General features: G+C 53.7%; 1 long non-coding RNA gene across 1 annotated transcript; it reads right to left on the bottom strand.

Annotated features, from left to right (window-relative positions):
* Positions 1-656: 656 nt before the first annotated feature.
* LOC139040291 (uncharacterized) lies at positions 657-21,295 on the bottom strand. Its single transcript, XR_011494509.1, has 3 exons — positions 20,585-21,295; positions 20,373-20,518; positions 657-7,745 (listed from the first exon to the last, which is right to left on the bottom strand). It is a non-coding gene; the product is annotated as an uncharacterized lncRNA (long non-coding RNA).
* Between the last annotated feature and the right edge of the window lie 1,858 nt (positions 21,296-23,153).

Below are 23,153 nucleotides of genomic sequence, written 5' to 3'. Positions count from 1 at the left end.
GGTCTCTGACTCCCCTAGTGTGAGAACGGAGAGGCAGCAGGGTTCCTTACAAGAGAGTAGAGCGGCACCCGTGGTCCCTCCCCACGCCTCCTCCCACGCCTCCTCTGCCACTGTCCCATGAACCCTCCGGCAGAGCCACCCTGAAAAGTGCCTGAGAACCTGGCCCCATGGCCTCAGTTAGCTTGAGCCCTGGGCCAGGCGGCCCATGGACAGTGCTCATACTTGGTGGCCGCCCGCACCCCAGGACAGTGGAGCTCTGTCTCCTGGGTCCCTGTTGGCTATTCGTGGGCTGTGGGCATCACTGTGCTCTGGGCTGGCATGACTGTACCACGAGACACCACAGGGAGGCCTTGATGGAGAAGGCATCAGGGAGCCATTGAGGGCTACAGAGTAGGGGAGGCTGTGCCCCAAGCCGGCTTCCAGTGTGGGCAAGGCTGCAGGAAAGGACGAGAGGACTCAAGACCAGCTGGGGCTCTGTGATCACGGTACTGTCCAGACCCAGGGGTGACAGGAAGCAAGGGGCAGCATGGAGTAGGAGGGTGAAGAGCACATGCTGGCCCCTGGGGGCCGAATGCTGAGGTTTATTTTGAACCTGAAGTGAGTTCTCTCACCTGTTGCACAGAAGCCAATCTCTGACACCGGGTGTAGTGGAAGAAAGTAGGAATTTTATTACTGCGCAGCACTGAGCAAGGAGAAAGGGCAGCTAACACTGAAATCCCAAACTCCCTGAAAAGCTAAAAGGAAGGGTTTTAATTTGGGGTTTTAGGTAGGGGAAGGAGAGGGTATGGCCTTGTTGGTCAGAGGTTTTCCACCAGCCTGTGTTTGGCCTTGGGACTCCTTGCAGAGAGGAGGAGGAGATAACAAATCCAGGTGGTTGCCCTTGGCCATTTATCTCCCTGGTGGACAGTGGGTTCTGGAGCCAGGAAGCCAGGGAGTGAGCAGGGGAGGAGTGCTGTGGTTTTAACCCCATATGTGCTGGGTTCAACATAGGGGAACCAATATCAGGGCCAGTATCAAGGTGAAGGGTGCTTGCTGGCCCTGGGAGACAGATGCTGAGCTGCGGGAAGACAGGAGAGGTGATCCCTGGCCCCATCTCTCAGCTGGGAAGTGGGAAGCAAGATGTGACCCCTGACAGCCGTGGACTGGGAGACTGAGTGTTTCTGTGGGGCGAACTGACTTCTTTTTAGAAATGGTGAGTGTAACGCTGACTCCGGGACTTTCTGATGCACAACCCCAGCAGGCGGGTGGAGAGGGGGAGCTGAATCGCTTCACCTGGGAGCTCCCTGGGCCCCATTAGCCAGCTCATATTTTTAGACCAGCCCGTGGTCTTTTATCAGGGGCCAAACAACTTAATGCCAGGTGCTTTTAGGAGGGACTAGGCCACCAGCAGCATCTCAAGTTGGGGGAGACCTTGCAAAGTGTTCCCTCGGAATCTCGTAGGCTGTCCGGGTCCCTCGTCCCGTGTTGGCTCCTAGGAGGGGGTTGGGAATACGTCCAGTGTTAGCTGGAGTTTGTGGAGGCTGGTAGGGCAGCCCTCCTGGCTCACTGTGGACATTCACTGAAGCCTCAGTCATTTACTGGAAGATTCTTCTGCTCTCCTGAGTCCTCAGCCTTTCACCTGCGGAGACGCCAGGATTCACACAACTGATGACTAATGCGCTTATCTCCCCTCTCTGTTTCTGGAAATTGTTTCAGACTTGGGGGGAGTGTCTGGGTGGAGCCTCACAAGCACAAATGAACATTGCTTTCTTTCCGTGTGCGCTGCTGGCTGTGTCTGACACCTTCTGTTTCTAGTAAGAAAACAGACAGCAGAGAACTACACATGTCCCTCTGCAGTGCTGTGCTTATCTAGAATCCAGCTCCACACTGGGTGGTGTGTCTTGCCAACTCTCCAAAATCGATGCCCTACAGGGCTTTACTTTCGATCAGTTAGCAAAGCCACCTCGGAATTCAGTGCTGAAGCCACTTTATGCACCGTTCTCTCTGATGGTTGGAGTTCTCATGTTCAACCTCTTGGAAATTCACTTAATAATTGTTGGATTTTAGTTTCTGTGCCATTCTCGGCCCAAATATTAAGAGATTCCAAGTAAAAGGGGATTAAAACATGATTCCGTAGAAACAATGCTGCGAGCACTGACCAGGGGTAGTTCACCCTCTGAATCCGGGAGCCGGGAAGCACAAGGGGAAGACGGTGTCCTCTAGCCAGGAGTTCACCACAGCGGTGTCACAGAGCCACTGGGGTGGGAGGCAGGAGCCGGGCATCACCCAGCCCCTAAAGTCAGGTCCCTGTAATTTCTTTGCCCCGTCGGCCCTGCCAATCATTGTGCCATGTCTCTGCACACTCGGGTCATGTCTGCGATGATGCAGAAAATAGTCCAAGGCAGAGGGCTTTCAGGATGGCATCGCCCCTCTGCCCAGGTGACGCCCTCCGGGCTTGGACAGAGTCTGCAGAGTGAGAGGGCTTGCTGCTTTCTCTGGAGGTTGTGCTGTGAGCCCTGACGGGCTGCGCTGCTTTTCCCCTCTGCCTTGTATTCTTTCCTCCTCACAGCAGCCATGGTGAGCCTCCAAAATCCCAAGTCAGATCATGTTACTCTCCTGTTCAGAACCTGCAAGAGGGGCCCATCTTACTCAGTGTAAGAGCCACAGTCCCCACCAAGGGCCAGCGGGACCTGCGTCTATTTTTAAGTCTCATCTCTCCCCACTCTCCACCTCCCTTCCACCTCTCCAGCCTGTCCTCTTCATGTTCCTCCAGCACACTGGGCACGGGCATGCCCCAGGGCCTTTGCACTGCTGCTTCCTGTATTGGGAGCACTCTTCACCAGACATCTGCTTGGCTGTTGCCCTCAGCATCTTCTTTTTGAAGCACCCGACCACCCTGTTTAACGCCGAAAAGCTTTCCCCAGCCAGCCCCACACTCACGGCCCCTTACCTGACTCTGCCCCCTCTGCTTCCTGCAGCACTTTTAATTTTTAACATACAGATTAGTTACTGGATCCTTGTCTGCTCACCAGCACATCCTAAGCACTTAGCACGGCGTCTGGCCCACACTGTTCCGTGTGGAGTCGTCTGGCCTGCACAGCTCCAGCGTCAGCAGTCCGGCCCGCACCGCTCAGGCGTGGAGTGCCAACATTTGGATTTGGGTTTGTTGCATCCTCTCAGTTCAAAGGAAATCAACAAATGGAAGATGCTTCAGCAGACATCTGGCTCAGCTTTACTGAGATGATTTCATGTATTTCTGTTCCTGTCTTTACTGTGTTTTGTATTCTATTTTCCTAAGGTTTATCCTATTTTTCTTTTTCTATCTTCTCAAGCTGGCTGATCAGCTCATTCATTCCCAGACTCCATGCCTTTCTAACATGACAGTAATACCTCGTGGTCACCCCGAGAACCTTTTTTGTTGTATCTGACAGGTTTTGATAGATACTATTAATTATTGTTCAATATTAGGCATTTTCCCCTTTAGATCGTTTAGAAGTGTGCTCCGATCTATCCATTTCCCCTTTTATTAATTTGGAACTTATACACTCTATTCATATCTTTTTGTTTGGCCTGGAAATTACAACCTGCATCCCTTCCTGTTAATTGATAATTTTACAGAAGTTAGCTTTGTTTTCCAAATATATTTTTCGAATCTTTTTCTATTGATTTCTAACTTAGTTGCATTGTGTTCAGAAAAAATAACATATGATACTGAATTTTGTAATCTTTTGAGACTTGATATATGGCTCAGTACGTGAGCCATTTTTGTCAATATTTCCTGTGATCTTACAAAACAATGCATTCCACCAAGTAATGGCTTCAAGTTCTACATAAACCCATTAGTTCAAGTTTGTTAATTGTGTTGTTTCATGCCCTTGCTCATTTTTTTTTGTCTATCTGATCTTTTTCCTTGTTTTTGATGAAATCTCTCAATACAACGGTGGCTTTATCAACTTCTTCTTGTAAATCTGCCAGCCTTTGCTTTATATATTTAAAATTTAAGTTACTAGTTGCACACAAGTTTAGAATCACTGTATCTTCCTATGTGGTGACTTTTTTCTATTTCTTATAATGTTTTTCACATTAAAGTCCGTTGATATAACTGTAGTGGTTTGGGGGCTTAATAATTGCCTGGTATATCTTTTTTTATCCTTTTTTTTGCAGTCTGTGTTTTATGTTTCGGCTGTCTCTTTTTTAAATAGCATATACTGACATTTTGTTTTTAATCCAGATTGACCATATTTGTATCTTTATTGAAGAGTTTAATCTATTTACCTTTATTATAATTATTGATATGTTTAAGCTTATTTTTGCCATGTTATTCTATATACTTATTTGTTCTGATCTCCTCTTCCCTCATTCTTTTTTTTTTTTTTTTTTTGAGCAAGTGGCAAAGACAGTATTTGAACCCAGATCTCTCTAAAACCAAAGGCTGTAACCCTTCAACTTCTCTATTCGGAGACTGTGGGAACCCAAAGAGCATTTCTGTCCCAGATCTCAATTTTACACAAGAGATGGATTGAGCAGTTTTCTATTTCTCTCTCTGCTCGTTTGGAATAAATATCTGAATGATTGCTCCTTGCTGCCTCTCAGGCCCCCAGGCCCCCCTCCTCCACGGGGCCTATGATGCTTCTCCTCGGTACCCACGAGGCTATCCCTTCATCTCCTGTGGTTTTCATCCTGATTTAAATATCAGAAACCTCCACCCTGCCCTGCTTCCCCCTCCACAGTACGTCCTATATATTTCACTTAATTACATTTTGAGTGTCTGTCTCTCCCTCTAGGATGTAGGCTCTGAGGGTGAGAATGTGGGGCTATTGCCCCCTGCACTATCCCGGGTGCCCGGGTCAACCCAGCCCCTGGCCATGCCCAGTGAACGCTTGTTGAGTGAATTCTTGGAAGGATGAATGGACGAGCAGCACCATTCAAAGGTCTTAGGGGAACCCGGTGTGAGCTGGGGCAGGCAGTCTCTGTGTTTCAGCACAACTCAATCCGTCTGCTTCTGTGCACTTCGCTGAAATGCCTCTTAAACTTGCTGTCCAAGGGTGGTTTGGTGTCCAAAAGCCCCTAAAAAATAAACTGATTCGGGATTTATTTTCTCTCTTCTAAAGAGGCGAGTCGTGTTTCACGGGCAGTTACCTGTGAGTCGTCTCCGAAAAGGGAGTTGCCATGCTCTGAGCTGAAGCAAAGGAAGTGAGTGACAGACCCAGACCCGTCAGCCTCTCCCAGCTCTCCTGCATCTGGATGGAGAAGCACAGGCTCCTTTGCAAGGACATGCTCAAAGCCGGACTGTGGGGTTTCCATAGTCAGGAAGTTAGTTCTACTTTTGGTTCTGACTGTGATCTGAGCCCAGAACCACTACACCACTGCCCACTCCAGGGTAATCTGTAAATCCCACAACATGTGGGCCTATCTGAGCCACACTCTGGACTCTTTAAGTGGACCAGAGTGTGACCTGGCCCCTGGAGGGAGTGGAAACAAGCCCCTACCCCAAGCATCTACAATGTCCGCAGTTGGGAGATGACTTTGGAGAAACATGTCGGAGATTTTCCTGGATGGGAGTCCTAGAACTTTTCCAAGTCACTAGAAAAAGTCTGTCCGAACAATTTCATGGAGAAAAGCGACATGCAGGGTTTGCAGGTCACTAACTTGCACAGTAGCACAGTTAGTGCAAATCGTTGGGGTCCTTGGATAAGGTACCTGGCTTTTAGAGCCCCAATGCCTCCTATGTGAAATTAGGACCACGGTCCTCATGGAACTGCTGTGTGGGTGTAGTGGGGTCATTACGGACAGAGCACTCCACACTGGCTAGCGCGTGGTGAACACAGCACGCACTTGAACTCCTTGCATTCTTGGGACTGTAGACTTGGGATTTCTCCTTGCTTCTCTTGGAAATCACCCAAAGCAAGAGGGAGAAAAGGAAGCCAAATGAGCCTCCTCTTGGTGAATTGGGTGTGCCCCTTCCTCCATCCCACTTCCCAGCTACACAACCACCTTCTCCCACCCCAGGGCTTTGGCACCTGCTGTTTCTTCTCTCTGTGTCACATTCTCTCCAGTTACTGGTGTCCTTGGCCCCTTCTCATCTGTCATGTTTTATTTCTCAGAGATGGCAGGCCTCGCCAGCTAGAGGGGCAGCCCGTCACATCATCTTGTCTGGGTTTCTTCAGTGCCCTCATCAGCATGCACAATTATTCTATTTAGTTGTTTACTGTTTCACTGTTTGTAAAGTACTTTGAACAGCACCAGGCTCATGGTGAGCACTATATAAATACCTGCTATTATTGTCATAATGCGTCTCCATGACGGGCACGTCCCAGGCAGAGCAGAGAGAGACGCTCCTGCCTGGAGGATGCGCCCCGCCTGAGTGCTTCCTGCAGACACTCAGGGCGTCGAGGGCGTCTGCGCTTTGTCCTGATGAGCTGACACAGATTTTAGATTCATTACACGCTATCTGTTTGGTGCAGCTGGATTAGGTTTACAGATTTAGGTGTAGATGTGGACCCTTGAGGAGAGCTCAGCTAAGCAGGTCAAGGTGTGTCACGGTGAACACACAACAGGATATCTCAGACATAATATCTGGGTTCACGCAGGAGCTTTGAAAAGCCTCAGGCAAAATGCCCCTGGCCTCCCCGCGGCACCCCTGGCCTCTGCCCTATGGGGCCCTCTTGCTAGCCTCTGCCCCTCAGGCCCTCTGGCTTCGCCTGGGAGCGGGCCCTCTTGCTGAGGCCATAAGATGGATGCTGCTGTTGTCCCGGCTGGAGCGAGCAACTCCAGCCTCACCTCCCGGCGCCTCTCACAGCCTTTCTCCCGGCTCTCAGTGTCTCATCTGGTGAAGTAAACTCAAGACAGGCATGGTCTGAAGACAAAGCCCTCACAATCTCAGGGCAGCACTTGGACTCGCTGTGGCCCTGCACATGGTCCTCTTCTTGGTGGCCTTTGAGGCACCTGGATATAGAAGTGACCAGGTTTGCAAACAAAGACAGAGCATCACCCTGGTTGGCCTGGCTTGCCCACCCTCCAGAGGCCTGTGTCACTCCTCAAAGCCGCCATTTGTTCTGTGCATGGCATAGGCTGTCCCCTGAAATTGTCACCCTGTGAGGAACATTTTCATTTTCGTTTTGCTAGTTAGTAAGCTGAGGCTCAGAGAGGCTCGTGAGCTCGCTCAGGGTCACACATTATACATTGAGATGTGAAACAGGCTCGTCCGCTCCGCCTACGCTCTTAGTTCCTTTGCTAATACTTCCAAGTTGATGGAAATAATACACGTGAAACACAGAGAGCTGAAGAGGCAGCGAGTTCTCAGGGAAGGCTTGGGGTCACGTCCTGTCACCTTCCAGTCGCGTGACTACAGATGGCTCACTGCACTCCACAGCACTTACTACCTGTCAAATGGGGAACGACACTGGCTGAGGCCGCCCACAGGGACGTGGGGCTGGTCACCTGGCGTGGAAACAGACGTGCTCTGAACACTGCTGGGGATCATGTAAGCACCGATTACCGCTATTCTTAGAGGGAACAAAATGCATTATGTATTTAAGTAAATTATCAGGAAACCCTTTAAAATAATGTCTTCTGCCATAAGAAAAATACTTGATAATCTGTTTTATAAACACATTTTCTTCGGACGGGGCTCCCTGGGATGATGCACTTCACTTTGGCGGCCTCTCGCATCTCCTCAGGAAACGGCCAGTGCTGCTGGGTGATGTCGGCGCTCCTCCGAGTTAGGCCACAGGTGCCCTGAGGGTCCGGCCAAGCCTGGGTGCAGCCTCCTCACAAGAAACAAGGAATCAGAGAATTTGCAGCTGAGACTCAGCCCACTTCCAATCACCTGGCACAGAATACCGCCGCTGAAGTGGCAACGGAGGCTGTTCCGCCAACTGGAGGGAAGGGGAAAGAAACCACGGCCGCCCTGGGCTCTCCACGCGAGACATCTGCGCTGCGTCCTCCAGGGAGCACCCCTGTGGGGAGGGCAGAACCGGGACAGGATGCTTCTCCCCAAGCCGCCCTCCAGCTAAGCGCGCCAGGGGGGCTCTGGAAGGAAGGCAGCGCCCTGGAAGGCATTTCCCGGCCGGGCCTCCTGCCAGGATGCTGCCAAGACCAAGGAGTGGCCTTCAACAGAGCTTTGACTGATGAGAAAAGAGTAAAAGCACCCAGCATTTAGTTGTTTGGCCCTTGATAGAAGCCCACAGCCTGGTGTAAAAATACGAGCCCGCTGACGAGGCCCGAGGAGGTCCACGGTGAAGCGATTCAGCCCCATGGAAGGTCTCAGATGCAGCCAGCAGCGCACACGGAAAGAAAGCAATGTTCATTCGTGCTCGTGGGGCTCCACCCAGACACTCCCCCCAAGTCTAAAACAATTTCCAGAAGCAGAGAGGAGAGATAAGTGCATTAGTCATCAGTTTCCCAGCCCCCTCCTAGGAGTCAGCACGGGAAGAGGGACCCAGACAGCCTACGAGATTCCCAGGGATCACTTTGCAAGGTCTCCCCCAACTTGAGATGCTGCTGGTGGCCTACTCCCTCCTCATTTTAGGCCATCATCCACTCTTTCACGTGTGCATTCAATCGTGTGCAAGGCCCAGGGCAGGGGTTGCACTGTGGGGCACAAAGGTAGGACAGGACAGATTCGAGAACTCTGGAGCCCAGGGCACAGGCTAGCTGAACTCTGGACCAGACTTGACTCTTGCAGGGGTAGAGCAGAGGGGGGTGCCCTCACTGCTTCCAGGGAAGACGACATCCTGCTTTGCCAGGCACTCTGGCAGAGGAAGCACCCGCATCAGCATCACAGCTGGATGGGCAGGGCTTGCGGCTGGGCCTCCCTCACCGTGTGTCCACCTTTCCGAGAGGAGCTAGTGCAGATGTCTGCGTGGGACTCCCAGATTCTCCTCCACAGGCATAGGGGGAGGGCCTGCTGGAGGTCAGGCGCACATGGACGGCTTGCCTGGAGCCTGCAGAGATCCCAGCTAGCTGCTCCTCTGAACCGACAGAGCGCCCGGAGACTGGGGCCAGCAGAACACTTGTTCCCCGGAGCGTGACGAGAAACACTGGGGACAGAGAGCCGAGGGCAGAGCTGGACCCCAGGGCTGGAAGTCCAGAGGGAGAGCAGCAGCAACCACCTTTCGCCCCATGCCCATCCCGGTGCCCTTCCTCAAGCCTGTGGCACTACCTACTTCCAGCGTCTTACGAGACAGACCTTCAGCTGATTCTTGTTCTGATCATATAATTAATTACAGACCCTGCATATGTATGTAATCACCACTGTCCCCGCTGGGAGCCCGCCCAACCAGCTATGCTTCCCGGTGGGCTCGTCAGGCTCCTTTGAAGGCGCAGGTGGCACTCTCCTCGGTTGCTGTGCCTCCTCCACCGGGAAGCCTCCGCGGTTCAAGGCCATTCTGCTCCTTCTTCTGTAAAAGTACGGCTATCTGCGTTCTGCAGCCCGAGCATCAGTCACAGAGTCCTCTCCCATCCTTGGACAGGAGTCCTGCCGCCAGGACATGAAGGGTGGCAGCAGTGAGGAGGGCTAGCTGTCCAAACCCGCTGCCAGAGCGCGTCCCAGGTGCTGAGACCCACAGATCCCACCACGCACCACTGCAAAGAAAAACAGCTCTCTCAAAGGTACTAGCAAAGGGTAAGCACATGGGAGTTCTGATCCAGTGAGGCGCGGAGGGAAGAGACGCAGCACCTGTCTCGAGGGAACGTGGGGGGACATGTTCCTCCAAGGCCACCAAAAAGAAACCATGGGCAGGAAAGTGGGGCCAGAGCAGGAGGAGCAGGAGGGTCCTGCGGGCTCAGAGTGGCTGAAGACAGTGGCCCACAGGCCGGGTCAGCCTGAGATCCGAGTCTGGGTGCCCCAGAGACAGGACCTTGGCAGCCAGGCCATGCGGTGGGGACCACCCACCTCACCCGCCACCCACTCCCCACTCCTCCTTCCTTTCCTTGGAATCTGTGGGGGCTCCCTGAACAACACCCCTGGGTGGTCTGGTGGGCTAGCTTTGGGTGTTCCTCAGTTTCAAGCCTGTACCAGGTGTGAGCGCCCACCAGCAACATGGTGCAAGCCGCTCAGGTGCACCTGAGCTACCACCTGAGCTGGACGCCACGGTGTGGCTGCGTCAGTGCATCACGGAGAAGTCAGGGAGCCTGAACCGGACAGAAAGCAGGGAGCACAGAGAGCCTACGTCCCAGGGACACCTGCCTCATCTCATGACTTCTGCAGAATTCACGGAGCCCCTTCCCCAGAGCCCACCTGGTCTGCCGGCCCTCCTGCCCAGGCGCTGACTGCCTGGAAGCGCGGGAGGCTCTTTGATGAGGCTCTCACTGCCACACCCAGTCTGCTCTGCTTTCCAGCCTGCCGCGTCTTCTTAAAGACATTTTCAGTTCTTCCAGCCTCGCAGCCCAAATCCTAAACTCCTCTGCTCCTTTTATCAGAAGTATTTACCCATCAAAATAAAACTTCTCCCAGACTGATGCTTCTCTGCTGTGCGCACTGCTTCTCCCTGGAGCACAGAATCTCCCTGAACAGGGTCCCCTGAGACGCTTCCATGAGAACACAGGGGCTCTCTAAATCCTGGCCCGCTCCTCCCCACACAGTCTTCAGCAAAAGTCTGGCCTTGGCTCCAGCCTGAAGCTCACGTCAGAGCCTCTCACCCAGGGACGAGCATCACTAAATTCACACCTCGCTTGGGGGCAGGACAATTGTCTGGACCAACAGGAGTCCTCCCACCTGCTCCTGCTGCCTGGCGCCCCCTTGAGAGAGCAGAGGGCACAACCCATCCTGGGGAAAGCTCTCGTTGCTTCCTCAGCACTCTGGCAGATAAGTGTGAGGATGCCAAGCATGAAGAGCTGGCCGGAAAAGGAGCCACAGGGGAGGCAGGAGGGTGGTGGGCAGCTCCCCACAGAACCAGCTCCCAGCTCTCTCTCTCAGCAGCACTGCCCCCCAAGGGCAAGAGAGGAAACTCAGAGCCACCACAATGGAGGCGGAAGGGACACTCGAGTCCACCTGTCCATCCCCATCCTACGAGTCTGTTTAGTTACCATGAGTGGTCCCATCAGTAGCTGGGTAAGCAGCATGTACTGTCTGGATACTCAGTGTGTGCAGCACACTGTTCATCACATCCTCATTTCCTCCCTCCCACCTGCGCCCCTCCCTCCCTGCCCCCTGACCTCTGCAGCCTCCCTGGAACCTCTTCAAATGAAAGAGTGAATGAAGTACAGAAAGAAGACACCATGGAACTCATGTGGAGGGGGCTGTGCTGGGGTCATTTTGCAGCCTCCTTGTCCCACAGAGTCAGCTCGGGGACGGTTGAGTAGAAAGGGCCTCTGAGGACGTCCCCAGCCCCCAAGCACATGCAGCAAAAGGTGTCCCTGCCCGCTGTGTCAGATGCTGACACTGGGCTGCCAAGGCCGCTGTCCCGTGCCATCACTGAGGATAATTTGCACAGTGATAAACGTAACGGCCCAGGAGGCGGTGCAGTCAGCCAGCACGAGAGGGAAGCACATGCCCTCCACTGGGCAACAGTTAATGACCCCTGCGGTGGCCACGGCCCAGACCGCAGGGCCCACACCTAGAGTCAAGATGGGAACCCCTTAAATGCTCCTGTGCCTGGCTCAGTGACAGCCCTCGCCTGATTTGCCAGCCAGCTGTTTCAAGGGGATTAAATATTAAGGCAGGTTGACACAGCTACTTTATCCTTTTCAGAGCACTATTCACAGTTATTCTTTTATTTTGCCTCAAAATAAATCTTTGTGAAATAGAGATTATTTATCTCCATTTTACAGGTAAGGAAAGAGATTTGAGACTTTGAGGAACTGTGGCTACGTAAAAGTCTGTAAGCTCTGATTACTTCCACATTTGGAGGAAGATTTAGAAAATATGTTCCAATGTCTTGGCCCGTGGCTACACCCCCATCTCAAACAAAAGGATGAAAATTAATTGAAATGCAGCCACTGTGGCCATGCTGGCATGGGGACACCACCCTCAAACCTCTCTCTTTACCCCTCCTCGTCCTTCCTTCCTTCTCTCTCTCCACATCTCACAGCACACCTTCTTTTTTCCTCTTCCCAGAAAAAGGCGATCAACATGCTTCCAAGCCCATCCAGACTGTACAGCAAAATGTCCATCCTCCCAAATGCCTGGCGCCTGTGAAACCACTGCTGCTCGCAGTGGAGTCCACACTGAGCAGAGAGGAGCAAATCTTCAGGAAACATACAAACTCACCAGCTGAGCAATGCCTAAAATGTAAAATTAACAAAACACAGGGAAAATGCAAATGAGTACGCATTTTTGTGAAGCATCGCCAACTCCAGCAGCATGGCCCCATGCCTTTCCTATAAGCTGGCGAGTAATCTTTCTCGAGGCCAGCCGGCCGAACGGTCTGTCTCTGCATGCCGGGTGCAACAGCAATCAGATTGCAGCAGCCCTGATGGGGTCTGCCTCATCCCCTCCGCCTCCATTATCCTTTGGAGCAAACTGATCCATGGCACTCTGCAGGCCGCTCGGGCACCTATTTCTCATCCACTTCGTTGGTGTTTCCGGAAACTTTCTTCAGTGCTTCAGATCAGGAGACTGGACTGCTCACCTCCCTGTTGCATGGGCCACTCATTAAGGACGAAACTAAGAGCAGCAAAAATTCCCATCTCCTCCTGGTTTCATGGTTGAAATTAAATTCAGCTGCGCTCTCAGCTCCATCTTAGTGTCCGAAAGGGCTCGCCCTCACCTGCCCCTGGTTCACTCACCCCGCTTGACTGCACCAGCCTTTCTAGAGAGCCAGGACCACGAGAAGAGACTGGCCAGGCTACAGCAGGGGATGGAGGAGGCGTCCCCTCAGGGGCCGCAGAGCCTCCTAGGACCAGGTGCAGACCAGAGACAGTGGACTGGGCGTCAACATCCTCTGCTGGGTGCTCCGGCCTAAGGCACAGCCTCACACGGGGCTGCCCCCCAGCAGGGGTCGAGGGACACCAGGGACAATGCTGTGAGGTCACAGGGCTCTCTCGCCCCCTGGTTTGGAGACTCCCATTTCTCTGCCCGGAGCCTCTGACTCTCTTAGGGCCATGGCACACCAGGGGGTCTTACGAGGTTCAAAGCACCCCTTCCAGGGAGCCTCCTCACCCTCTCCACCCCCACCCCGGCCTCCCCCACCTTGTGCATCACAGTTGGCATCTGCACACCTGTCTCTGCTGCTGAGGTGAGAGCCCCAGGGCGAGATCAAGTATTTTCCTCGCTGCGGCATAAGCGTATCTCCTGGCACTGAGCGGGCACTCTAAAAACCTATCTAATAAATATTCCTGATTCAAAAGACTACCACTTCTCAGTAGCGATGGGGGCCCTTAAGGCAGAGAAAACATTACAAGAACCGATTGTTGATAATGGAACCTCTGGCGCCACAAGAAACAGTAACACGCACTTCGGGGCCCAAGGCTGGCTCCAGCCTTCCTGCCGTCCACTTAGGCTGCCTCTGGAGGAACGATCAGCCTGTACAAAATCTCAGCCAGTGGAGCCTGGTTCTGCCCCTCCTCCTTTCCCGAGGAGCCCAGAAACCCTTATGCAAGGAATCTTCGTGTGTTTGTTCGTTTATTCCCAGCACTCGTGTAAACTGAACACTATCTGTAGTGGCATAACAAATTTCCAAAAATTTAGCGGCTTAAAACAGCACACTCTTGTAACTCATGGTTTCTGTGGACAGGAGGCTGGCCAGGCTTAGTGGGGTCCTGTGCTCAGGGTCTCACCAAGCTGCAGTCAGGCATCACCTGGGGCTGAGGTCTCATCAGAGGCTCACCTGGGGAGGGATCCACTTGCAAGCCCCTCTGGTTGTGGACAGAATTCATTTCCTCACAGCTGTGAGAGTGAGGACCCTGCCTGCTGTCTGCCAGCCAGAGGCCACTCTCAGCTCCCAGAGGCTGTCTGTGGCCCTTGCCATGCAGCCTCTCCGTAGGTCCTCTCACATGGCAGATTGCTTCCCCAATCAAGCAGATGAGAAGACAGCAAGCCCGCTAGCAAGACGGAGTCTTATGTCACGCAACATAATCCCAGGCGTGATCGCAGAAGCCCATCCCTTCTGCACATCCTCGTGGTTAGAAGCAAGGTGCAGACCCCATCCACATTCAAGGGGAGAGGACTGCACAGGCCTGAACACAAGGAGGCTGGCATCATGGGGCCACCTTCATCTCTGTCATCACCAACACCTATGTTGCCAGACCCTCTGGGGGTTATCTGTGTCCCCCAGTGCTCCACAAACACTTCTGACTCTCAGGTAAGGACAACAGTGTCTACTCTTTGAGTTGTTGACAGGACTAGAGGAGCACAATACTGGACAGTATTAATGGCTTAATAAACAGAAGCTATTAATGCTGGAATTAGATTGCACCCAAGTGGCAGACCATTCCCAACTGATCACCAAGAGAGCCAACGCCCAGGGGACACCTTGGCTCCCTAGCTGTGCCTTCAGCCAGTGACATGAGCATAATGGCAGGAGGTTGGGTTCCCAGCAAACCACCTCCCTAGCCTGAGATGCCCAGGTGTACACACGATGCTCCTCAGGGCTCCCATGCCTGCTTCACCATTTCCTACCTTGAGAGTCTGTTGTTAAAACAAGCCTGTGGTTTCTGGTTTCCTGGGTGGAAACCAGACAGAGACCCTGATGGATCCCGTCTTCGGTGCCAGGAGTGGAGCTCCAGCCCACGCAGAGGTCAACCTCTAGAACTGCGCGAGGCTGGCTTCTCTCGCCTGCTATAACCCATAACGGATTTTTTGCTTCCCATTGACACAACTTTGAGCCAAGCTCTTTTGGGGTCTTAGCTCCCAAGAAAAGAATGCTTCCACTAAGGGACACAAGAGTAGTTCCACAGAATTGGATGCTAAGACCGCCAGCCACCGTTTGTGCCCATCGTGCAGCTGAACCACTGTTTTTCCGTAAGAACAGCAGGTGGAAATCCTAATGTGGGGTGAGGGAGAGAAGAGATGTGACCCTGAGAGGGTCAAGATGTGGACCAGCCTCCAGGGGAAAGAGGCCTGGAGACAGAGAAGGAGGTGTGGTGGTGCCGGGGAGGGCTTCCCAAGGGGGAGTGAGAAAGGGCCCTGTCCGCGACTGTCCTGGGAGGCGGGGGCCTGACTGGGGCCCCCTGTTCTGCCACAACCACTCTCTGTCTCACGGCTGTGCCACCAGCTAAGCTTCACCTCTCATTCCTGCCACACAGAGCCAGGGAGCATCCCCAGACCACACAGTGCTCCAGGCCACGCCACACGCACCACGGCCAGCCTCGGTTCATATCCTGTGGAGAGGAGAGACCATGGTACAAAACCCCAGACAACTTTCTCTGCATCTCCCTGGCTTATGCCCTGTGCTGCAACTTGCTTCACATAGTTTAACTTTAACCTCAGTCTACACTTACTGGGGATGCGCCCCCCAAGTTGGTGAGGCACACAGGCATGCAGGCAGGCCAGTGGGGATTGGCACCAGTGTCCTACCCACACCAGCTCTCAATGTATCGTGTGAGCAGAGGCCTGGCACCCAGAGCCCCTTGAACGTCCTGACGGCCCACAGACTCAGTGGCGGTCTGAGCCCTTGGCAGTCTTTGAAACCAGCGGAGGTACCTTCTCGCCTAAGGGCAGCAATCAGGAAGGGGGCGCATAGGCTCCTCCTGCTCGATTCCCGTGCACCTGCACGAGTGACACAGCAGGGCGTGCCTCACCCAGAGCGCAATGCAGGCGGGGAGCACATGGCTGCTGTGAGGTCACTGCAAATTGGCACTAGATTTCACGTGTCCTTCCCTTCAAATGTTAAGGCCACAGGGGCAGGCGGCTTCTGCAGCTGCTCCTTGTTCTTCCTGACTTGCAATGGTTTGGAAGTCGACCGAGCCCCTCAGTCCCCCTCAGGGGTCACGCTGATGCTACACTGTGGACGCCACAGGGCATTTATGCACAAGTGTGTCTCCTGCAATCACCTCCGCGATGTGTGAGATGGGACGATTGTCAGAAAGGTGATGTGGCTTCTAGCTCCCCACCTCACGGCTGAGGCTGAGCAGAGAGGCGGCAGGCACAGCCTGAACCACACGCTGTGCTGTGAGGGGTGAAGGGCCATCCAGGGAGGAGGGAGAGGGAGCCGGGGACCAGGGGCTGTCCCATGGAGCAGACCCTGAGTACGGTCCAGCCCTGATGCCACACTGGAGCTGGCAGCCTGCACTCTGAGGGCCAGCACCTCATCTCTGCGAGGGCTTTCTCTGGGCCCTGGGACCTGCCCCACCCATGGCAAGGCAGCCACAGGAGCAGGAGAAGGGACACCCAGGAGCTGCCCCAGCCCAGGGCGGGCAAGGTGGGAGTTGCTCCTCCTCCAGGGGTGCGTCCTCACCCTTCCACTGATGACCTCTCCTTCCTGCCTCGGCCACTCCCCTCCTCCACCAGCTTCCTGGGGCCCCTCCCACATTAACACTTGCTCCCAACCCCTGCCTCAAGGTCTGCTTCTGGGCCAGTGCTGCCTGAGACACCCCACTCCCTGGTGACCTGTGTCAGCGTCCAGCTTCACTCCGCAGACTCTTGGTCCACTCACAGGTCAGCCTCCCCATGCAGCCATGTTGGGCTCCAGGAGGCCAGACTTTGTCAGGATCAGATGGAAGCACAGCCCTCTGCTAAGCCCTCCGGCTGTGCTGCTCTCCAGCAGTGGGCCAGGCCCTGTGGGTGCCGGGCAGGCTTTAGCTCTCCTCTGCACCTCCACCCTGCAGCAGCCCTCCTGCCTCAGGGACCCACAGCTGCCCAGGGAGGACAGGGCTGGCAGGGCTCCTGACACCTGCATCCCCCAGTCCCAGCGTGCTGCCTGCAGCCACCCGCCAGTGCTTCAGGCGCCCACACGCCAGGGTTGCTGCACCCTAGCAGGTGGGGACGCTGGCCTGCTCCTCTGTGTCCCAGCGGAGGAGGGACGTGAAGTGCTGCATGAGCAGGTGTCTGCAGAGCTGGGCACTCCATCCTTCCTCCAGGGGCCCGCGCTGCCTCTCCCCAGGGACTGCTTCAAAGACACCCGCTGCCCACACACCGTGTCTGCCCTTCCATCCTCTCTCCCAGCCACTGCGAACATGCTTTCCTGTTGCTTTGTCTCAGCAGCTACTGTTCATCTAGCCCAGGTAGGTGAACAGCCTGCCTGCCAGCCGCCCCGTGGTCCAGGGTGGATGTGAGGAAATGGGTCTATAGGCCTTAGACACCTTGAAAGTTCAGGAATCAAATGCTTGCCTCATGTGGGTCCTTCTTCGGTCATTTACTTGAAAAGGAAAGAAAATGACTGAGTGTGTTGTTTGTAGCAGGCACCGCAGTGGCCAGCCCGCCTGCCCGTGTGTGGCTCCCGGCAGCCTGACGCCTCCCCCAGCTCCAGCCTGTGACACAGCTCTGAGGCACGTTCCACACCCTCCCGGGAGTCCCACCCCAGTGACCTTGCCCTGGATCTGCCGCCTCCCCTGCCCTGTCTTTCCTCCACCCCTCCTGGGACCACCTCCCAATAAATTTCTTCTCCTCCAACTCTCATTTCAGGGTCGGCCTCTGAGCGACCCCATGGCTGTATTAGGTTGGCGTTTCCCTGACCCTTGATGTAAAGTCTCTAGGTCCCCAGCTGGAAACTGACTCCTGAGCCCTGGGGATGGGGGCCGCCTGCAGCCCTGCAAGCCCCTTGATCCCTCTGGTTCAATTACGAGCAGGGCTGATGCCTCCTAGTGCCTGAGCAAAACAGGGATCTGGACGGGGAGGGAAACGGGGAGGGAGAGGGCAAGGTAGAAGGAGGAGGAGGAAGAGCAACACGAAAGCTCCCTCCCAACAGCTGCCATGTTCTGAGGGCCCACTCGCTATGTACCTACTGGGGCACTTTATACACATGTCTCTCTTCAGCCTCAAAATGCACATTTTACAGGCACCTAAAGAACAAAGGAGCTAACACTCACCCACATCCCACAGCCAGCTGGTGGCAGCCCAGATCTGTGTGGCTCCATTTGACACGTGAATTGGTGGGGCCTCTCAGAGGGTGAGTCTCAGGCGGAATGCCACCCAGAGCCACGAGATGCCGGAGCCCCGTCTCTGCAGAGCTGTCCACGTCCCACCCATCCCCAGGCTCAGGTGCCAGGGCCCTCCTCCACGTGACAGCGAGGGAGGCATGGGGAAATGGAGGCGACGTGGCTCTGAAGCTGCCCCTCAGCACTCACTGGGTCCAACAGGACGTGGGCCAGGCCGGCCTGAGCTCCGGCTCAGCCCATTCCCTGCAGCGGGACTTGGAGTGAGCATCTTACGGCCTCAGAATGGGGGTAAGAATGCCTGCTCCACCGGGCTGTGGGCAGATAGAAGCCTCCAGAATCAGGGCCCCGGGTGGAGCAGCTCCTCCACCTAGCCCTGGCCCAACGCCAGAAGGAGAAGGCCACTCCCACTCCACCTGCCCCTTAGAAAGTTTAAAAAAAAGTTAAACCAACTTTTTTCTTTTGTTGTTATCCTGCCAAACTTTTCAGGGACACTGTTGACCTGCATAAAGGAATTTGACAACTGAGTGGCCTAGTTTTACCTCATATTTATGAAACTAGGAAGCATAGCCAGCTTTTTGTTCAAAGCCTGCACTTAACCTGGTGTAAAGGAATAGGAAAAAAATAAAAGGAGCGAGGGAGGATGGGGCTTTGAAGCTGAGAGGCCAAAGGAGACGTGTGATAAGCTGGGCCGGTCGAAAGCTAAAGATTAATGACACCGCCTTTATTTAAGGCAACGCCTCACAGAACAGAGCTCGCCACTGTTGGCCTAAATTACTCAGAGGCCAGGACGCGGAACTATGCTTCCGCTCACCTCAGAGCCGAGGACAGGGAAGCCCCCCACGCACGGCTGGTTTGGTGACCCCCTAGGATTCTAACAAAGAGCAACTATCATGTGTGTGAAAACCGACAAATAATCAAAGATGTTCTTCCCTCTAGTGCCTCAGAGAAAGGGCCTGGGCAGGTGAACAACCCCCCGCCAGGGCCAGGGGAAGCTACTTGAGCTGGGTGGCAGGGGCACCGGCAGGTGCCCACAGGAAAGGCCTGCAGCCCCCAGGCTCTGCCCCAGGAGAGACTCTCCCGGAACACACCCACCCCCTGGGGCTCACCCCGCTTTGCCACGGTGTCTCCCGGAAAAGGAGGCCAGGCCAAGGCCAGAGGTTGCTCCAATCAGAGGGTCCCATGCATGCCCCAACCACTAAGCAGGTATGTTTTGAGGAAAAGTGAGAGAAGAGGCATAAAATTGGCCCAGAAAAAACAAATAGAGAAGGGTGTTCCTGCAGCAGAATACTATAGGAGGTTTCAGAACGTACCACAGACACAGAACGTGGGCTTCTGGAGGGGTGTGGTGCGTGAGGACGGTGGGGAAGTGGTGTGCATGGGTGTAGTGAATGTGTGTACATAGAAGAGGATCAAGGGCACAAGCCTTTCTTCTCAAAGCATCGTCTTCCCTGGCACGGCAGAGCAGCCTCCCCCTCCGCACTCAGCTGAGCTCCGGGGAAGGAGGGAAAGTGTGCACACACGAGTCCCTTCATACGCCAATACCTAGCATTGCACACCTGCTCGCATCCCCTTGGCAGGAAGCTGGTCACATCACCACAGCCAAGTGCCAGAGAGGCTGGGAAGTGCGGTCTCTAAGTGGGTGGCCACCCACTGGGCAAAAATTCAGTGGCTTCCGTTATTCAACGGAACATAGGGGAAGCAGATAGTAACTGTTTGCCACATGCGTTACTGGGAGGGACTCGGACAGCCACGCAAAACAGAAAATGAAGTATCAGAGAGGCACAACCCTTTCAGCATTGTCCCTGGAATGGAGATCTTAATCAGTGAACTCCAAGAGTTGTGACCCACTTGCTAATGAGCCAACCTGGTAGAGATGGGTGCATCAGGATGACCAACAAGCCTGATTGTTATTAAATATTTCAAACACATACCTGCTTATTCTGCTAAGATTATGTTCATCAAACAGCCTTTAACTCATAATTTGGTTTCCTATATCACTTGTCCATGGGAGGAGAAGGTACTGACAGACAGGGGCTTACACAAAAGTCTGGTCCAATGAGAATTTCCCACTTCATTTGGAAAATTAGCAAACTGGCCCTCTGGTTTATACAGCTATCCCTTGTGAGCTTTGCCAATGTGAGTCAGCATTTCCAACTCTAGTAAACCAAAAAGACTGAAAGTCTGAGGGCCAGTCGCTGAAATATGATGGAAGCAGGCCTGAGATAGAAGCAGGCCTCTGACAGAAATAATGCCCTCAATGCATTACAGACCGGCTTTAATTTAAGTTGACAAACCTGTAAACACAACTTGTCCATTAATAGCTGTCCTGTGTGATTTGCTATCAGCTCCAAGTTCAGGCAAAAGCCAAAAAGCCACAAGGCTGCAGCCCACCCCCTCTTTGAAATTAAAAGGCATACCACAGGGGCCAGCTCCGCGGCCGAGTGGTTAAGTTCGCGCGTTCTGCTGCGGCGGCCCAGGGTTCGGATCCTGGCGCGGACATGGCACCGCTCGTCAGGCCACGTTGAGGCGGCGTCCCACATCCCACAACTAGAAGGACCTGCAACTAAGATATACAACTATGTACTGGGGGGGGTTGGGAAATAAAGCAGAAAAAAAAAAAAAGGCATACCACAGGCTGTGATCCCGGAGTGTGAGCAGCTACGATGAGGACACGCAGGGATGGCTCCTTGTAGAACAAGGTAGGTGGCCGCTGCATCATCTGGCTGAAACTATTCCACTTGTGCATCAGCAGCCATCAGGGTCACTTTCTGAAGATAAACCATCTGAGCAGCTCGCTTTAATGGGAGCCACTCCTGCAGCCAGGGAAAGAGCCACTCAAGACCCGGGTTCATGCATGGTCACTTCACAGCTTCAACCAGCCAGTAATTGCAGATGCTTGATTTCTTCTCTCAGATGGAAAACGAAAGGACTTTGTGAAACCAGCATAGCTGTGACATGAAAACAGTGAAAGAGAACCGCCCCGGCTGGGCTCACGGAGCAGGGTGTCGGGTGCATCCCTCCAAAAGCTGCAGAAGGCTGGGGCCTGCCCTCACCGCCACCACTCTGGCCAGCCTGCACAGGGGAGCCCCCCGAGAGCCTGGAGGCACAGGGAGCACCACGGCTGGATGTAACCCTGAAGCGCCCAAAAGCCTCGTAAACAAGAGTGTGAGGTTAGAAGAAAGAAAGTGTTCTATCGCCTGCAAAACCTTGATTTGGCGGCACGGCCAAGAGGGAGGACTTCTGGCTTAGAGCCATGCGTCTCCCCCACGGACCTGCACCCCCGGGCTGCACCCCAGAGGCAGTTGCAAGCCAGAGGCAACCTTGGGCTGCACCATCTGGCAGCTTTTCCCAGGGGCCCTGCCACTAGAGGATGATTAGGGCTGTGCGGAGGCGGGGGAGGGAATCAACACCACAGGGGCCTTCTTATCTGGGCAGTAGGGTGAGATGCTCCGGCGACTACAGACCCAGGGGATGGCGTCGGCTTTGTGGCTGATTCGTCTTGAGGGGCAGAGATTAAGTCAGACTTGAGAACTGTAGTGCTCTGCACACAGGGAGACCCTGGACCCCAACCAAGCAGGGCCACCCAAAAGAAAAGCCTGACATTGCTCAGTGCATTCCATTAGTCACCAGGGGAGGATCAGAGCCCTGGGGTCCGTCACAGGGGCAGTTTACATCACACAGGGTGGGGGCGACATCCTGCAGAGGTCCAATCAGTGGTGAGATTCCCGGCCCCTGGGCAGGTGGGGAGAAGCCCAGTCTGGATTATCAGCACTGCGGTGAGGGCCGTGCAGGGGGTCAGCAGGGCCACCCCATGAGAAAAGGAGGCAGAAGACCAGGCCAGCCTTCAGCACCCAGGCTCTCTGGCTCCTCAGAGTGCACTTCCACTGGACCACCATGCACTTACCCACAAGTCCCGTGGGCCACCCTGTTCTCGTCCGAAGAGCATCCACACCCATGCATCAAAGAGCGGGCAGAGCAGGTGAGACTGCTTGCAAAGTGGGCCCTTGGCTGGCGCCTGGGAACCTGGATTTCGGCGGGTTCCCCTGATTCCCAGAACTGACAGAGCCTCAGGGTTGCTTGTAGGGGATACGGTTCCAGGTGAGTACCAACCACCTCCTCCTGCACTGCTTCCTGCACTGCTGGCCAGCACCTCTGCACACAGAGTCCAGCCCCACTGCTGCCTCTGGCTGTCCACTCGGGGGCTTGCGCTGAACTTCCATTTTGAGCCAGAGGAGTGCACAGTGAGGGGGCTCTATGCCCTCCCCAGCTACCGGCTCACAGCAGGCATGTCAACACAATAACCCAGAATATTCATCCCAGAGAATGGTTGACGTCTAGTGACAGGGGGATCATCTTTTCAAGGTTCTGCTGGAAATTCCAGGATGGATCCTGGAAGCCACAATCACCCGCCAAAGAACAGGGCTGATCCCAGAAGGGGTCTGAGTTCCATACATGCTCCCGTGGGAGTGAGGAATGGGTCCCCATCTTGGGGAGTCCTAGGCCTGGAGTGGCCACACTGGCTAGGCAAACTATGGAAAGAGAAACATTAATAAGCTATAGTAATTAAATCAGTACGGTATTGTATAAAAACAGACACACAGGTCAATGGAACAAAATAAAGAGCCCAGAAATAAACCCATGCATATATGGTCAATTAATTTACAATAAAGAAGCCAAAAATACACAATGAGGAAAGGACAGTCTCTTCAATAAATGGTGTTAGGCAAACTTGACAGCCACATGCAAAATAATGAAACTCAACTATTGTCTTATACCATACACAAAAATTGCCTCAAAATAGATTAAAGACTTGAACATAAGACCTGAAACCATAAAACTCCTAGAAGAAAATACAGGCAATAAGCTCATTGACATTGGTCTTGGTGATGAGTCTTTGAATCTGACACCAAAAGCAAAAGCAACAAAAGCAAAAAATCAACAATTAGAACTACATCAAACCAAAAATCCTAAAAAGCTTCTGCATAGTAAAGGAAGCATCAACAAAAGGAAAAGGCAGCCTTTTCATTTGAATGGGAGAAAATATTTGCAAGTCATATATCTGATAAGGAGCTAATACCCAAAATATATAAAGAACTCAAACAGCTCAATAGCAAAAAGCCAAACAATCTGATTTAAAAATGGGTAGAAGATCTGAATAGACATTTTTCCAAAGAAGACATACAGATTGCCCACAGGTA

The sequence above is a fragment of the Equus asinus genome, chromosome 15 (genome assembly GCF_041296235.1).
Source record: "Equus asinus isolate D_3611 breed Donkey chromosome 15, EquAss-T2T_v2, whole genome shotgun sequence".
In the NCBI taxonomy this organism is placed as follows: domain Eukaryota; kingdom Metazoa; phylum Chordata; class Mammalia; order Perissodactyla; family Equidae; genus Equus; species Equus asinus.
The sequence above is the reverse complement of the archived record's forward strand: the minus strand, read 5'-3'. Positions and strand labels throughout refer to the sequence as shown.